Here is a 14,551-nt window from a genome sequence, read left to right as displayed (position 1 = left end):
CATATTGTACTGGGGGGGGGGTGACTGGAGGTACAACTTTTATACAATGCTACCTTTTCTGCGGCTGTGTGGAGGGCAGATTGGAGATAAGAGACTAAAAGCTGGAGGAACGTTTAGGAGCATGTGACATTAACCCAGACAAAAGGTAATGAGGATCTAGAGCTCTAAAGCCCCCTCAAGCTCTAAATCTCATGGTCACAGGTTAAGTACTCCTGGAGGGTGTTGAAATGTCATATCCTTGGCTGGCTAGCCTGGGAAGAGTTCATATTTCTTCACAGTAAATTACCATCCTGGATAAAACACCAGCTTTTCTTTCTTTTTTTTTCTACTTAGATATTGGTTGAGCTAAGTTTATTATAATGTGATCTGTTTCTAATTAGTGGAACTTGTCAAAACATAAGCCATCTTAAGCCCAAAGGGGTGCACCAACACACGCTTGGTGAATTTAGGACTATGTTTCACAGCTTCTAATGAACTGATGACCTTTACAAGAAGCAACATAAAACAAAAGGTGGAAGGAGAGCAGAAGATCACTCATGGAGCTTTCATCATCACTCAACTCATGTGCCCATTTTGGAGAGAGACGACAAACAAATGCAGTGATGATTAATGGTCCTGGGAGAAGAAAAATCTTAGACATTGCTGAACATGGTATCTCTTACACCAGCCTATTTTGTTTCGGACTTAGGAGAAGCTTTCTATCTGCTGCTTGCTGTTCTCAATCACCATCAGTCCTCACTGACAAGACACAGGATCCATCATATTCTCCAGGAAGGCTATGGTGGAGAGGCTGAATTTCCCAAGACCCCACCTAAAATCAATCTCTCAGCAACATTTCATTACTCATATTTAGCACCAGTTGCAAACTATGAGGTATTTCATTGGGAGCTGCATCACCTGGGACTGTGTGGCTTTCAAGTTTTAATTTGTTTCTTCTAAAGAGACTCAGGAGTTTTATAAAGGCAGTTTTGATGATTCAGCATAGATATGGCATTTGGGCTCTGCTTGGGGGCAATGTATGTAAGTATTGGTTTGGAAGAAACCTGTAATCTACTGATTCAGGGTGATTGAAAAAGAGCAATTATGAGAAGGCCCCAAATCATTTTATGAAATAACCATTATTATTCACAGCCAGTTGTATAGGCCCATGGAGGGAAGCAGCTGATTGTAATTCTGTGAGTTTGATCAAAAGGCCCCCTCAAAGGGATGTGACACATTTATGAAGTTTGTCATATCATGACCGCAATCATGCCACACATTAATCAAACAAGATGGTAGTTATGGAGAGACCCATTTCATATTGGGCCAGGGCCATTCTGTTATACATATTTTATAAAGAAGAAAAAGGAAAAATTATCTCAGAGAACTTTATAATAGAAAGATCACTGGATTTGAAATTAGAATATTTGGGTTCAAATTCTGACTTTGTGACTTACTTTATATGTGGCCTTGGGCAAGTTAGTTTATCTCACTTGGCCTCCAATGTTTCCTCTAAAAAATGAATGGGGTTGAAGTTGATGATCTCTAAGGTTCCTTTTAGTTCTAATGACTGCACAGTGAATTAATGATTTTTGTCACCTCTCCATGGTGATGGCAGCCTGCCCATGACTTACTTAGTAGATAAATCCCAGAGGGTTGTGTCTTGCCCAGGTTCACACAGGTAGTGAATGTCAATGGTAAGATTTTATCTCAGTTCATCTCCTGGTTCAGCTTCCTCTCAGTATGCTACTCTGCCACTCGTGTCATGATGACATTGCAATTGAAATAAATCCGGTTTCCAAGTTCATAGCACACTGGGATTCTGGAAGCTTGTAAATTTCTCTAGTGCATAGGGTAGAGATGGGGGACTTTGAGGGAGAATTCTCCCAGGACCATAGATCATAGGATCATAGATCTAGAGGTGGAAGGGACCATGGAGGCTATCTGGTTCGATCTTCTCATTTTACAGGTAAGGAAACTCCAAGGAGGTCAAATGATATGTCCAAGGTCACAGTAAATGTCAGAGCTAGGATTTGAACACAGGTCCTCTGTCTTCAGAGCTGGTGCTCTTTCTACTCTGGAACACTACCTCCTATAGACTTCTTGAAGGAAATGCTTTGCAGATGGCAATGTCTATTTCTTGATTTATTAGTGTCTGAGCTTTCCTCTAAAATTGCAAGATGGTATAATTTAAAATGAATAATAATTATTACAATACTAATAAGTGAATTATAAACTTTTTCTGATAATCTTCACAATATTATCATTTGTTGTATTGTATCATTCTCCTTTACTAAAGTCTTCCTTCTGGTGCCCCATCACAATAAAAGTTAGGACATATACAACACTTTAAGGCCTGCAGAGCTTTTTACATATGTTATCTCAGTTGATCTTTCCAACAGTTCTGTAAAGTGGGTACTATTATTTTTCCCATTTTATAGATAATGAAACTGAGATGAGAAAGGTTAAGTAAGTGACTTGCCCAGGGTCACATTGCTAGGATTCAAATTCCAGTTTTCCTGACCCCAAATTCAGCAGTCTCTCCACAATACCACCTACCATTTTTCTCATTTGGCTTAGGGTATCAGATCAGGGATATGCTAGAGCCAATCTGAACTAACTTGTGAGAGCCAATTCTCAAATTTTCAGAGTCAACTTTTGTACTTTAGAAAAATGGTTAACAGTGTACATCAGGGCTTAACTTATTGTTCTGTTGATTTCTAGACTTAAGAAAGTGATGGAGAAACTATTAATGATGCAAATTAAGCTTAAGTGTATGTCACACATACATTCCTTCCCCTTCCTTCCCAGAGAACTGGTTGTTAAACATGTACCAGCATAAAGCTATGTATCATTCTCCTCAACTAAAGTCTTCCTTCCCATTACTGCATCATGAGAGACACCTCTGTGTTCTCAAGGCTGGGCTGACTAGCAAAGCAAAAACTCTGGGCTATCCCAATGAACTAGAGAGCTTTGAGGTATGAACTTAGCAACCCAAGGGGTGGTTATTGCCTAAGAACTAGCCCATCTGATTCTGGCTTAGCATAAAAGGATTGGACATCAAGTAACCATTTGTTTTTCCTCCTTGGGAGGAAATACAGCAACATATGATGACCATTTATTAAGTCATGAAAGCATCATAGCTTTAGAGTTAAATTATCTAGATAACAAACAGGTTTACCCAGGGTCACATAGCCAGACCATACGAGAGGCCAGGCTTGAGGCCAGGCTTTTCTGCTTCCAAGATCATCTCCAAGACCAACCTACTGCTTTCTCCCTATTTTACATATGGGTAAACTGTAACCCAGGGATAGGGTGACTTGCCCAAGGTCACGAAGTTAGTAAATAGATAGTATTTGAACTCTAATTCTCTGAATCCCTATCCCAAAGCTTTTCTCCCTGCACTGGGATCTGCCTCTGCAGAAGAATATATGCTAATGAAACCAGGGGCTCTTTGAAATACGTTTGGCCCTCCTTACAAATGGAACTTTGGTGCCTTTCCTCTCAGCTAATTTGCTCCTTTGATTTGCATAAACCACTTCGCCAGTTTATAAGCAAAACCTCATCCTCTAAATTACTCTTTTTAAGAGCTGATGTTGTCCTTATGCCTGGCGGTCCTTCAGTCTGGTTTCCTCTGGCTCCGGGAGACTCTTGGCTCTGCTCTCCACTGTAGCCTGACCCTAATCCCTTTTGTTCTCTGCACTCAAGACCATTTTACTTGTCCATTCCAGGAGCTTTGCTGCTACATTATCCCTTCGAAAATAATGGAGGTCAGACTTTTTTTTTCTTTACAATGCTCATTCTAAAGCTTCCTAAAAAAATTGACTAAGTGTATATGTAGTTTTGCTGCTAATTTGAGAATATCAAGAAAATTTTTTCATGAAGATTGTTGGCTGCCTCTGATTTGTGCTGTAGAATTGGATTGTCAATCAATGTTTTTCTTCTCTTCCTTATCTCCTATGATTCCTCTACCTCTGAGGGGGTCTACTGAGCTCAAGATCTGCTTTGGGGTCTGTACCACTTACACATTACTGAACAGAGAGGAGAGTTCTTTTAAAAATTGTTTGCAAAGACAAACAATCAGGATAAAAACACAAAAAGCTTTATATTAATATTGTAATAGGAAAGCTCATTACAAAGTTAATCCCTTTGTCTTTCTAAACATCATAATCATTTCCTTTGTGCCCCTCCCTCCACCTCCTGCCTCTGAAGAAAGTGAAATGGTTAAGTTAAGTAAATGGATAGACTTAGTATGTCTGTTGGCACATGTGGCATTCTTTGTTTCTAAGTCCCATCATCTCTGTCAAAGTAACTAGGTAGCAGAGTGAATAATATGTGGAATCCAGAGTCAGGAAGACCTGAGTTCCAATCTGACCTCTGACGCTGGTTGTGTGACCAGGGGTAAGTCACTTAACCTCTCTCTGCCTTTAGAGCTTTATCAACTCTAAAATGGGAATAAAAATAGCACCTACGGTACAGGGTTGTCATGAAGAGAAAATGAAATAATATTTGTAAAATCCTTACCACACTAAGTGCCAGACAGTAGGTACATAATAAATGCTTTGTTTTCTTTCTTCCTATCAAGAATATGAGATGTTTCCTCATCATTTCTTCTACGAAAAGAAAAGTGGTCATTACCGTTAATACGACTTCAGCTCCCTTTTGTTTGTTTTATTTTAATTATTGAAGCCATTGTATTCTTGTTCTTATTCTTATACGTTACTCTGTCTCCATTCCCACATAAAGGGCAGCTTGGTGTAAAGGAGAGTGTACTGGATTTCTAGTAGAAAAAGAAAAAAACAAGGGCTTGGATCCTGCCCACAATACTTACTACTTGTGTTATCCCTGGGGAAGTCACTTAACCCTCTCCGTACCTGGGTTTCCCAATCTATAAAATGAAGAGAGACACACACACACAAAGACACACAGAGAGAATGAGAAACAGAGAGAGAGAGGGAGGGAAAAGGAGAGAGTGAGAGGGAGAGGAAGGATTTGTTTTTTTGCGGGCCAAAATATAGCATCAAAGGAACAGCTGGGACTCTGCTGTTGAAATATATACATAATTAAGACTGGACTGTGTGATTGATGAACAATGACCTTGCCTCCTAAGCTTTTTGTTTTTATTCAAATTATTTGCATGCTAAGTCTTGGGTACTTGGTCACAATTAGTCCTAAGTGAGATAGTAGTCTAGAACTGAGAGTTGGAATAGGAATAACCTTAGCTTTGGGGTACTCCATGTAACTTTTGTTACTTTGGTCTGATAAGGATGACTTAAAGAGCTGTCGGTTAAACCATTCTCTGGGAGAGGTTCTATTAGACAGGAGCTGAGATGGTAGATAATGTCACAAAGAGACAAATTGTAGAAGCTAGTAGCAAGGAGCAATTCTCCAGCAAACACTATATACAAGAAGCTACCACAAGATCATTTGAGACCAGCAGAATAGTGCTCAGAGAAAACTGCATGCTGAGTAGTTGCTATGAGGTCATTCACTTCCCATAAAGGAAGGTCATAAGCATTTATGTAGTACTTACTATGTTTAACACTTTACAAATATTATCTCATCAGATCCTTACAATAACCTTGGGAGATATGCTATTATCCCTATTTTATAGATGAGAAAACTGAGATATTAAGCCCAGGGTCCCACAACTTGGAAGTATCTGGCCAGATTTGAACTCAGGTCCTCTTGACTCCTGGGTCCATCCAGTACATTGTCCACTGAGTCACCTAGCTGATGAGCAGAGGAATTCATCCAGGGAAGATGTTACCACTATCAGGAGGTATCTCACAAAGAGCAGTGGGATGATAACATAAGAAGACCATTGGCAGTCCTACAGTGTTAATGGCATGAGTGGCCTCTTCCAAGCAGGTGCCCTCACCAAACATTTTCCCTAAGTGTGTGCCTCTAATGCATAATCCCTATGTCTGTCCATACTCCACATGGCAGGTATGTACATTTGTGGTAGAAAGTGTCTCAGATTTACAAGAATATTTTTATTATTGTATTCATTAAATGACTAACTTTAAGCAAATTTTGTCCTCTGGCTGATTAGAGATTAACGGAAATCCACCCTGAGGGAGAGGGGGAATCAGGAATTTTGATTTAAAGTGGATTTAGGTCTACAGAATACCATGGACCTGAAATCTACTCTTCTGGTGCGTCCAGCTATGAGCAGGGCACCTCCAGGTGTTGGTGCTATCTTCATTTCCAATTTTCTTACAATAGTATTCTGTTGTAATCATATACCACATTTTGTGTAGTCATTCTCCAAAGGACAAAAATAGCTAATTTTTATATAGTGCTTACTATGTGTCAGGGACTGTACTACAAATGTCTACTATGATCATTTCCTGTCTCTTTCAGAACCTATTCAATGGGATCTGAGTCTGGGGAGCAGGGTCCCACCACTGTGTTTCTGAGGAGAGTAGGGATGCCTAGAATGGTACCTGATTGTCTGTATGTGGGTAGTAGAAGGGCACTGGAAAACTGGTTTTACTTTGTAAGATTAGGTGAGGGAATTTTTGATGAGATGAGAATTGGCCCATACTAGACTAATATTCAGCCACCAGCTCCAAACCATGCTGCCTTCATCTCTGTCTCCTAACTACCTTTCACTTGGACTCTACCCTTGGAACTACTCAGTGATAGGTGAGCATTGGTAGCATCTTGCTCAGAAATGAGCCTTCACTTTACTTCCTGGTCATTAGCTTCAAAATACAGTCTCCATCATTGGTAACCCCAACCCTTTCCATATAACTTTTGTCTCCCCAATTAGAATGTAAACTTTTAATAACAGAGATGGCCTGCTTGTATTTGTATAATGGAGGCAGCTGATCTAGGGCAAGTCACTTAATCTCTTATTAAAGTAACTCTTTGTCTCTCTCCCTCTCTTCTCCCTCCCCTCTCTCATTTTTTGTTTTGGATGTCCCCCTTATCTTTATTTCTTCAATAGTGAATCCAGGGGGAAATGAATACCCTTGTAAAAAGAAAGCAGATATGAGAACAAGACTATATGCATTCACCCTACTCTCAAGCATAGCCTCCCTTACTATTCTATAAGAAAAAAGAATACCAATCATAAATCCCCAATCATAAATCAATAAAGCAACAAGTATTTATGGATTTCCTTCTCCCATATTTCCCTGCATATTTTATCCCTCATTGGACTGTGAACTCTTTGAGAATAGGGAGTCCCCTCACCCTCTTTTCTTTGTATCCTCAGAGTTTAGCACAGAGCTGGTCATATAGTAGGCACTTAGAAATGCTTGTGGACTTGACTTATTTTTCTAAGGACTAGGCACTGTGCTAAGCTTTGGGAGACAAGGGGTGGCAGTAATGGGGCAGCATACCCCCACCAGCACCTGCTGGCACAGTGGATAGACTACTGGCCATTGAATCAGGTGCTCAATAGTTATGTGAACCTTGGCAAGTCAGTGTCTCAGTCTCAGTTTCCTTATCCATGAAATAAAGATAATAAAATACTTTCTTCAAATGACATAACATATGAAAAGTGTTTTGCAAATCTTAAAATGCTATACAAATTCTAGATATTACTTTTTTTTTAATCTAAAACCTGGATTTTACAAGCATAGGGGAGTTATCTGGGAGAAATTTCCCACAATTAACTGAAATTAGCACCTGCTTTGCAATGTGTAATATTTGGTCATTGCAAGTTACTGAGAGGTTAATGACTTACAGGGTCACACTGCCCCAATGTGTGAGAGGCAGGATGAGAACATAGGTTTCCTCCCCCTCCTCCCCTCCTCCCCTCTCCTCCTCCCCTCCTTCACCCACTTTCTTCTTCTTTCTCCTCCTCCTCTTCTTCCTTCCTTCCTCCCCTTTTTCCTCCCTCTCCTTCTCCTCCCCTTACCTCCTCCTCCTCCTAAGATTACTACCCAGAGGCGTGCTGGAGTCAGGTAATAGAGAGTCCATTATAGAATTTTCAACATGAGCATTTATTCCTTGGAAATGGACAAACGCTATATATCAGAGACTGATTTATTGTTTTGTTGATTGTCTAGACTTAAGAAAATTGAGGAGAAAATGTAATAATGGAGAGATTAAACTTTAAAGTGTATTTTCCATACATTTTCTTGGAGAACCAGTTTTAAGTATTTACATGCCCCTGCTACCACTTTTCCTTTCTATGATGTTTTAAGGTTCCTAAGTACTTTCTTCCAAACAAGGTGTGTAACATCAGCTATATTATTTCCCTCCCCTTCCCCTCTCCCCCCGCCCTGCCCCAGCTGACAGAGAAGGAGTATGAGGTATGTTCTTTGTCCTCAAGGAGCTTATGGTCTGGAAGGACAGGGGGCAGAAAAAGCTGACAATCCAAAGCAAGGTAGGAATGATGTTGACAAGGTGTGAGATATTAACAAGAGGGAAGAATCATTTAAGATCTTGAATATGTGAGGCAGTTCTATTTCTTTTAGGACAAGAACAAAACTGAACAGTTGGGTTCTTTGATAGGAGGACAATGAAAACATATTTACTTTCCTATGTCCTGCCCCCTCCAAGTGAATTTTTTTCTTGTAGAGGTAATGGGACCCCTATGCTGAGACTGGCAGCTTCTGGCTTCAGGGGAAGTCTAATTTAAGAGAGCCATGTTCAGAAACAGCCCCAACTAACACAACTTTTCTAAGTTTGCAATAGCTATGGGTTGGTGTCACTGGGCTGAAACAGCAACATAACAGGAAAGCCTCCCAGTGCTTTAGCTTCAGGTAGTAGGCTGATTGAAAGTTCAGCCTAAACCCCAGCAGAAAACATTCCAATCTAAGCACTTGCAGTTCCCAATCCACAGAAGGTTAATAATAAAACACAGAGGAAACAAATGCACCTCTCTACCCAAACCTCTAAATACAGATCAAGGTGAAAAAAACCCACCCCAAACATCTATTCAAAATTTTGCCAGTTTTTAATCAGGAACCTGTCACTGCCTCTGGAAAAGAAGCTGCCCTGTGGTCTCCTGTCTCTCTAAGCCATCACAAATCTGCCTGCCCACGTAGTCTCCTTTATTTCCCTGATGACTGCCTTACCTAAGCTGAAAAGTAATTCACTCATCTGCGATAGGACTGAGTCATCTCTTAATGCTGGAATCCTAATTGCAAAGTGGTTTGGTCCATATTGGTCAGACTGTACAGGCAGATTTCGTCCTCTGAAAGGAATGATTCCTTCTGTGTCTGGACACCAGGATGTGACCTTCAGCCAAGCACTCATTCATGCTCTCAGTAATATCATACTCATCTGTCTTTGATTTCACAATCCTGTGTTTTAATGGGCTCTCTGACTTCTTACTATCTCCATACGAAAAGAATTTCTTTGGTGCCATCTCTTTTTAATGCTGCTCATTCCATTGGCTTCCTTAGCCTAATCATTTTTGAGAATTCCTTCCATTTGTTTTTCTATCTCTTTTCATCATCTTCCTTTCCTGATATTTTCTTTTTCCAATAAACTATGTAATTTAATGCCCTAATCCCAAGGCCCCTGTTAAAAGCTCAGAGGTGGAGGTTGGTTTATAAAAAAAAAAGTAGGCTCAATTTAAACCTGTCAGTCAAACACAATTTAATCTACTTTTCACTGCATGCTTGAAATAGTTTTATGAGGGACAAAGTCTCCCACTAGCAAATGGGTTAGGGTTTCTTACTTGAAAATAACCAGAAACCTTCTAGAACTTTCATGAATGAATTTCACCCACTAGATGCAGACATTTAACTGGACCACCTAGAGTCTGCTTGGATGCATTCATAAAACTGTAGGATCTAGAACTGGAAAGGGTCTTCTAGCTCATCTCCTTCAACTTATTACTTTGATAGATGAAGAATCAGAGACCCGGGAGCTTAAGTGAATTGTCCAAGATCACACAAGTTTTATGTAACTAAGCCAGAATTTTAACCAGGGTCCTTTGGACTTCAAATCCAATGTTCTTTCTACTGCATCACATTCAAAACAAGTTAACAAATATTTAAAGTCCCCAAGATATGTCGAAAACTATATTCAGCACGGGGGTGGAAGAGCTGAAGAAGATGATTTTTTTTTTTCCTCTTAAAGAGAGCTATTTGGAGGTACATAAAGCAACTAGAGAAAAATATAAATAAGTATAAAACACTTGTTAATACTATACATTTGACAGTTATCTCAGGTCCCTATTTATCAATCAACCAAGCAATCACTATTGTGCCAGGTAAAGAACTCATGAAAAGGAAGGTGCTCACATGGTGGTCAGAAGAAGCATTACAAGGGCACTCTCAAGGTCTCTCTGAAGGGAGTTGATTGTATGACATGGGATATACTGGCACAGGACCACCTAGCATGTCATCCCCCTGTATCAAAGAAGGTACTGTGGCCTATAAGCAAAGCAGAATTACAGTAGTTCAAAAGAAATGGGAGATGCACAAATTAAGAGGTACTGCCACCCAAAATGTTCATGTGGACTATTTCTGCCCAACCAGTGGCAGAGCCCTCTGAGCTCACTTCAGTCTGATCAGCCACAGTCAGACACACTGTATCTTGACTGCAATATGGTGATGTCATTTTGGTCCTCTGAGAACAAAGGACAATGACCAACTACATGTTGCTTCCCCTTGTTAGAATGTGAGGTCCTTGAGAGTCTTTCTATTTTTCATGTCTCCAGCACTAAACACAGTGCCTGGAACATAGTTAGTACTTAACAGTTGCTCCTCATCTGCCTGACTGCTAGTGCTAGGCTCTGGGGTTAAATAGAAAGATAAAAATGAAATGATCAAATGTTTGGAAGTAGGAAGGATCTTAGTGATCACAGAATCACAGAGTTAGCAGGGAGGCTCAGAGTCCGATACAAGGAGGAATTCCCTTCACAACATACTTGAAAACTTGTCCTTTATCAAGGACCTTCAATGATAGAAAATTCACTACCTATTGTTACAGATCTAATGGTTGGGAAATTTTTTTATGGCCTCAGATCCCTTCCAACTCAAAATCTATAATGTAATGGAACTAAAATCTTTGTCTCTGCAATTTTCATGCAACTTTTTGTCCTGTCTTATGGGACAAAACAGTCATCCAGATACAGGAAGACAGACCTCAAATCCCAGCTAAATTTTCTCCTTTCCATGCTGAACAGCCCAAGTTCCTTAAACTGCTGCATCTTTCAGAGCATGAAAGACTAATTGTTCAATTGGCAAACAGTGTTAATCAGTTTTGTTGATTGTCTAGACTTGAGAAAGTGGTGGAAAAGATATTAATGATGAAGATTAAGCTTAAAAATGTGTCCTGTGTCCATCCTCCCCACTCCCCACAAGTGGTTTTCTGAAATAAAGCAGCTATAACTGAATATCAAGCAGCTATAAATGAATATCTAGAAAGGCAGTAGTACACGGTGGGCAGCATGGTAGAGCATGTGTGTTCGTCCTTTTTTGCCGAAGAAGACCATGCTATCAGAGAAATGATGATATGACTTGCACTTGACTTTGTTTTGAGTGAGGGAGGGCTGTGCATGTCATCAGCCTCACTTCTCCTCCAGAGCCTTCTGAATCCAGTGACCAGTGGAGATAACCCAGGATGAGGCAATTGGGGTTAAGTGACTTGCCCAAGGTCACACAGCTAGTGAGGGTCAAGTGTCTGAGGTGAGGTTTGAACTCAGGTCCTCTTAACTCTTACACTAGTGCTCTATCCACTGCACCACCTAGCTGCCCCACAGCATGGTAGACTGTAGTCATGAATACCTGGATTTAAATCTTACCCCTTATGTCACTTTTCTGATCTTCACTTTCCTCATCCATTAAAGAGAGATAATTGTTGTTGTTCAGTTGTGTCTGATTCTTTATGAGTTCATCTGGGGTTTTCTTGGCAAAGATACTAGCATGGTTTGCCATTTTCTTCTGCAGTTCATTTTACAGATGAGACAACTGAGACAAACAGGGTTAAGTGACTTGCCCAGGGTCTCAAAGCAAGTAAGAGTCTGAGGTCAGATTTGATCTAGGAAGAGGAGTATTTCTGGGCCTGGCACTCTATCCACTTTACCACCTAGCTGCACCAGTTGAGGCAAAACAGCTAGCATTTACACAGAATTTGAAGGCTTACAAAAGCACTCTATAAATATTATTCTATTAGATCCTCACAACAACACCTATAAGGCAGGTGCTGTTGTCATTCCTATTTAACAGACAGAAGTACTGAGGTTAGAAGATAAGTTTCTTACTCAAGGCAACATAGCCAGTGATTATAGGCATACCTTGGATATATTGTGGGTTTGGTTCCAGACCACTGCAATAAAGCGAATATTGCAATAAAATGAGTCACAGGAATTTTTTGGTTTCCCAGTGCATATAAAAGTTATGCTTATACTACACTGTAATCTATTGAGTATTCAATAGTATTATGTCCAAAAATATTCCCAAACAATGTACATACCTTAATTAAAAAACCCAAACTTTATTGCTAAAAACTGCTAACCATTATCTGAGACTCTAGTGAGTTGTAATCTTTTGGCTGGTAGAGGGTCTTGCCTTGATATTGATGGCTGCTGACTGATCAGAGTGGTGGTTCCTGAAGGCTGAGGTGGTTGTGGTGATTTCTTAAAATAAGATGACAATGAAGTTTGCCACGTTGATTAACTCTTCCTTGAACTTGAATACTTAGAGGTCATTGCAGGGTTATTAATTAGCTGAACTGCAATATTGTGTCTCAGAAAATAAGGAGATCCAAGGAAAGGGAGAGATGGGAATGGCTGGTCTGTGGAGCAGTCAGAACCCACAACATTTACTGATTAAGTTCACAATCTTACATGGGCATTATTTGTGGGGACCCAAAACAAATGTAATAGTAACATCAAAAATCACTGATCTCAGATAAACACGAAATTTTGTGAGAATTACCAATATGTGACAGAGAGACATGATGTGAGCACATGCTATTGGAAAAATGGCACCGAGAGACTTGTTCAGTACTGTGGAGCTGCAAATTTTCAATTTGCAGAAAAAATACAACATCTGTGAAGCATAGCAAAGCAAAGTACAATAAAACAAGATATGCCTCCATGGGTAAGGATTTGAGACAACCTGGCTTCGTCTGAAACTTACTATCTATGTGACCAAGCTAGTCATGTCACTTTTCTGAGGCCCATTTTCCTCATCTGTAAAGTTGGGACAATAACATGTATATAGTACCTGCTTCACTAAGTTGTTGCAAGGTTCAAAAACAAAATTAAAACACTTTGTAAATGCTATATACTCTATAGGTATAAGTAATTGTTAGTCATTAAAATATGAAAAATAAGCATAAGAGGTCTTACCTACTCCAAACCCCTCATTTTATAGATGAGAAAATGCAGGCCCTAATATGGTAAATAAAATCCCCAAGGTCACATGGGTTACAAGTGGCAGAATCAGCCTTGTAACTCCAAAGTCAGCTTTAACTCCATTGAACTATCCTGCGTCTTTGTTACTGAGAATTCTTATATTGTTTGGTACAGAAAATCAGGATTATAGGAACAGAGTAAAGGGAAAGATCTTTGTAGACTAGGATGTTGAGAGAAGTCTTTCTGAATAAGTATACCACTTGTATCTGACTTCAAAGGAAATATATAGTTTAGTTAAAATTTAGTTAAAGAACCTATAGCTCAGGAAGGGCATTTTGGGGAATCTTAAGCAAACGGAATATTATACAGTAGAAAGAATGCTAGTTTTGTCATTGGGACCATGAGATTGAATCCAAGTCCTTCTAATAGTAACCTTGGCCAACTCAACTATTTTGAAGTTTGGGTTTCTCTTTTGTAGAATAAAGAGCCTATATTTACAGGATCTCAAAAAGCTTTAAGTCCTAGCATCCTATAAAGGCAAGTGAGAATAATCATGGAACGTACCTAGTGTTCAAGTGGGGAAGCAAGAGTAGTTAATATCAGATAAGCAAGGAGGAGCTAGACTGGTTGAGAGCCATGAATGTCAAACCATGGAGTTTGATCTTGAAGCAATAAACATCCATCAAAATTCTCCATCAAATAGGAAATTGCAACAACAATTTGCATTAGAGGATGTGTCTGTCTTGATTAGGGTGGTGGTAGTGGGAATGAACCAGAAGTTTAATTTTTGAGAAATAGTGAAAGAAGATTTAAAAGAACTTGATGAGTAGAACAAGAGGAGACAAATCAAAGATATCTCATCTTTAGCTCCAGACAAAATTTTGAAGTTGGGAAGATGGTAAGGTCAGATAATTATGACAAATTAAATTTGGAGCAATGGTTGAGTATGAATTGCTGCAAATTAAAGTAAGCTGAACCAGGAAAACAATATACAGAATAAATAAAATAATGTAAAATAATACGACATTGAAAGACAATATAATTTTGATCCATGCAGTGACTAATCATGATATCAGAAGGCAGGTGGAGGAGCATAATCACCTGGTGGACTGTAAGTCCAAAATTAGGCATATGGTGTTAGACAAGGCCATGCATTACCTTGTTTTGCTATTGTTTCAAGTGAAGATTCTTGGGAGGGCAACAGGAAGTAAGAATAATCTAAAAGAAATCAATAAAATATTTATTTTTAAGATATTAATAAAACATTTATATTTTTAAAAAGTCACGAACCATTAA

This window comes from Notamacropus eugenii, chromosome 1 (assembly GCF_028372415.1).
Source record: "Notamacropus eugenii isolate mMacEug1 chromosome 1, mMacEug1.pri_v2, whole genome shotgun sequence".
In the NCBI taxonomy this organism is placed as follows: domain Eukaryota; kingdom Metazoa; phylum Chordata; class Mammalia; order Diprotodontia; family Macropodidae; genus Notamacropus; species Notamacropus eugenii.
The sequence above is the reverse complement of the archived record's forward strand: the minus strand, read 5'-3'. Positions refer to the sequence as shown.